Source organism: Ptychodera flava, chromosome 8 (assembly GCF_041260155.1).
Source record: "Ptychodera flava strain L36383 chromosome 8, AS_Pfla_20210202, whole genome shotgun sequence".
Classification (NCBI taxonomy): domain Eukaryota; kingdom Metazoa; phylum Hemichordata; class Enteropneusta; family Ptychoderidae; genus Ptychodera; species Ptychodera flava.
In genome coordinates, this window is record NC_091935.1 from 23,631,415 (window position 1) to 23,636,244 (window position 4,830).

Consider the following 4,830-nt stretch of genomic DNA (forward strand, 5'->3'; position numbering starts at 1 on the left):
AACTCAACGCCTGAGAGTTTTTTAAGGCTGATATCACTTGATCTTATTGATATGGTATCTGGTATAGATACACTATGTGCCTGGAACTCATGATGTGTTTATCTAACCATGTCATTAGAGAAAGTATAATAAAAGTGATACCGTCCTCATTATAGAATTATGTAATGTCTATATGGTGGTCATTTGCAACTGTATTCTTTTGTACTTTCCCTAGGCCTATAATTACTTGATCTAGATTATTCCTACAGAAATTTTGGAATTACAGTTATAATGATTGGATCATAAATTCAGATACATCACTAGGAATTTAAATTATTCTGGCCCAAGTACAGCTGAATATATAAATATTTCTGTGCAAGTTGCGGAATGTACAGTTATAGAATACATCATAGGATTTTGAAGGTTTTTATTTGGATCCAGTTCATTGACTTTTCAGGGAATGTAAAATATGGTTTACTGATGAATGGCAAATGTTTTACCATTAATATCTTTCTGTAGAGCCAGTAAAAAGGTCAAAAATGACAAAAAGTGAATGGAATTTTGACATCTTATCGTGAACATTTGAATGTGATCAAAATGCTTTTCATCTCTGTGTGCAATAGTATTTCATTTTCAGTTGTGTATATTTTTGAAAGAGAAGATATTCCTCCCACCCCCCCCCCCTTTAAAGAAAGTCTTTGTTCTATACAAAAGCATGAGTGTTCATTAGAGATACTATTGAAAAGGGGAAACGATAAACTGGAAAGCATATGCCACTTCAGTTGTGAAATGTCACAAAATTTCAAGGAGAGATCCATTTTTGATATGTCAGAATGTGTTGACTGTCATCTTTTATATATCAATGTATGTTTACTTCCATGTTATATTTACCTTTTCGTCATCGTTGACTTATTTTTGCTAACAGCAGTGTGTATTTATTTTTGTTTGTATTTGGTTTGAAGTTGTTAAAGTCAAAAAAGTCACTTTTTGTTGCAGTTTTTGTTCTCTACAAGAAATGATGAAATACCCCAAGCATGAAACAAAGTGATGTTGATGCTTGGTAGGATATGGTCAACTCAATCTGGTTAAAATCAGATGTAGAGTACGGCGACGTCTATACTTACGCGGTATTGTCTTGCTGCAGTGAGAGGTGACAGCAAGAGAATACCACGTAGGTATAGACGTCGCTGTACTCTACATCTGATTTTAACCCTTTGAGTGCCAAAGTCTATTTTTGTCCCCTCTATAAAATAAACCCCTGTCGATTTTTCTCAGATTTTTGCCAAAATTTTGATAACACTGAGACTGTAGCCAATGAAATGTGATGACCGTTTGGTCCAAAATTATCACAAAAATTAAAGAAAAATTCATGAAAACTGGTAAAGTTTTGCACTAAAATTTTGGTGGGAGAAAATTACAGCACTCAAAGGGTTACCAATCAGATTGGGGTCAACTGTAATATTACTCTCCTTATAGAAAGGTGTATGTAATTTGTTACATTAGGTTTTGGTTCATTGTCATTTTGTTATGGTAAATACTCATTGCCCTCATCACAGCGCATTTTCAGATTCCAGACAAATTGATTCGGCTGCCAGTGGCAAAAGATACTGCTCAAACAGAAGGACTTCTTGCTGTTAAGATGGTCAGTCGACAAGTGTACCAAATTTGGAGTATCGATTTTCTTGCTGTGTGCAGTGTTTCAGAAGCTTGTAGCTTACTGGTCGGCTGAATATCATTGATGATGATGAGTCATTTCCAATCAGCCAATCAGGTATACACAAATAGCCTTGCTGTGAATTATTGAAACCTATCTGAGATGACCTTCGTAGCTGTAGCTGATGCACATTGATTTCTGCCGAATTCTTATGGCTACATTCAAATAAGAGACTGACAACTCAAAGGTAGTTAAAAATCACGCGTTTGGTTTAGATTTACAGTGAAATTTGCAAGGTCTATGCAAACTTTGAGTGTGTTGTATTAAGTTGACTATCACATTGTAGTTCCAATGTGTAACATGAGGCTCTCCATTGCTGCATGCTACGACCTCATTTGACCTCCAGACTATGATGCAGCATTCATGTTTCAAAGCTGCAGTATAGACCATCTCAGAAGATGTAGAGTAGAATTTGTAGCAATACTTACCCATGGCATTTAGAAAGTAGGTAAACCTTTGAGTAAAGGTATAGAATATTTGTTTTGTCCAGGGCTTTAGTATATATAGTCAAGACTTTAGTATATATAGACAAATATATTGTTACACCAAATTTGACAGTAGACCCAATTTGCATGTTAAAAAAAGAACTTTCCAAAGAAATATCTCTGTAATTATTAGTACACATACAGTAGGTCATTTTCTCATCTTTAGGCCCAATTCTGCCTTTATAAAAAGTAAAGTTTATGGTCTACCTGAACTGATATATCATATTTTGCCTATTTTCAGATTTAACAGAGGATTTATAAAAGTTAGAAAACTATTTTGACAGAAAGTAGATTATTTTTGTAATATTTTGTAAATCACTATCTCTTGCAGTGTTTACAACTCCTGTTATGTTCTTCCAGTATTCTTCTGACGTTGTTGTGTAACAGTTTGGTGTAAATGTGAACAAGAGAGGATCACATCTAGATGTCTGGGGGGGATAGGGGAGGGCTACAGTATGATATCACTGAGAGAAACAGTTTGGAATGCATTCACGCTCCATTCAGTGACTTCACTTTTACCATTATTTCTTTTTTATCTTTTCTGCTGAGAAGAACAGTTTCTTGTTCTAGTCCCACCGTAGTGTCAAAATACCTCATGTTTAAACTCATCACCCCAGCCTGTGTGTATGTGACACTGTATAATGTTCACTGTTATTGTTGATAATCTGACAACTGGTAACAGCTGGACTGTAATTCGTTTTCATTGAAACCAAACAGAGCATATTGTACACAATGTACCAAGGTTTCCCTTCCTAATTCTCCATACTTCAACAACAGAGAACATGCAGTGTTCTCCCAGAGCCATTATAGAGTGGTGGCCGCCACTCTATAATTTTTGGTAAACAATAGAAACTCATTACCATAACAATTACATATATTGTTATGCAAATTAGCCGCCACTCTATCAGAAAATCCTGGGGAGATCACTGACATGGATTTTACCTGTTTTCTCAGACAAGAATAATGAAAATATAAAAAGTTGCAGCTGTTTGACCTTTACTCAAAGCCATCATGAGTGTGTCAATCTTTATGTTTGATAAGCTATTTATGTGCCGTCAGATGCACATAGGTAATAAACATTGTGTAAGCCATACGCAACAAATCTCCATGGTTTCCTTCACTGAACTTTACTCCCATTTCTAGGTCATGTGATCAGAATGTCATCTTGAAAGCATTGGAGAAAAAGTTTTTTCCACATCGTGTTATTGCCTTGTTTTACTGCTTCGTCTGTCTTCCTCATGTGTGTCCTTATTATCATTATTTATTCTTTTGTATTTTTGCAGTTTACTAATTTATAAAAGCACTCTTAACGTAGCATATGGCACTGCCAATTGTAAGATCATAGGATTAATGAACTTTGCACTATTTACAACTTGTGTTTTTCCTCTGTGAGTTTAATTTACTCTTTATATAGGTATGTAAATAGTAACAAACTGTCCTTGTAAACTTCAATTATTTACGATGGTATTCAAAACTGCAGGACCTCATTCCTAGTCTGCAGTTAAATACTGGTTATTTATTGTATCTTTTATGTATAGGGAAACGTATTTCTTTTAACTAAAATTTAACAAGAGTACATAATTTATTAGGTGTGTTCGTAGGTGTATTCCTGGTCTTTGTCTGTGGCAGGAGTTGAAGACAATTCTTTAGTCTCTATTTAAAAATATTTGATTACATCATTATTGGTATTGCAGGGTGTATGGAAACTTTGCATTCTCTGAGACGGGCAGACGTGTCATTCTGTTTTCAATCAGTGAAATTTTTTGCAAGATGTATTTGCAAAGTGTTTTGTGTGCCATGTCAAACAAACGATCAAACAAGATTGTCCAAGCAGCTTTACTGTTGATTCAAAAACCAGAACGTCCCAACAATTTGTAAATTATAGGATAAATATCCTTACCTTTTTCCTCCTTAGAGGGAGAGTATGAGTTATCAGTTTTGTTGATGAGAGCTGTTTTTGTAGAACATGATAATGAATATTTTTCAACCTGTGTGTTGTTATTTTTCCATTGCAACATAGAGTATTAAACATTTTGCAGTATACATTGTTCTGTTGTGAAATTGGAGAACATAAAACTTATTCTGACAAATTGTCCTTTGTATGCACTGTAGTAGACTGAAAGATCTGCCGCTCGAGAGCATAGAGAGCGCCCCCAAGAGACGGATATTTCAGTCTGAGACGGTATAAAATGCTGTTCCGTTTTGCATTGTGCAATCAAAAATAAAGTGTTTAATCCTACCTCTGTACAGCACAGCACAGGATAGCATTTCAAAAGTGAGGGTCAAATGTCACTTTCAAAGCCAGACCACTACTTGGTTGAATTTGATGTTTATGCTACCTCTTACAAATGCCATGGGTTTTGATATATCATCTGTACAATACTGAGCAACAGTTACAATATGGATGATTGTTTTTGAACAATAAAACTGTTCATTGATTTTGAACTTGACTTTGTTCTTTATATTTTCAGAGATTTCAACAGCCGCAAACAAACATTCCACACACAGTAACTCGGTAATTAATTAGACTCCAAGCAGACTTTCTGGTATCATAGAAACATATTTTATTTACAGATGTACAGGTGTTTTTCTCTTCAGAAATCAACAGCAAGGATTGTGATCATCTACAATTGTTCCACAAGCTCACTTAGC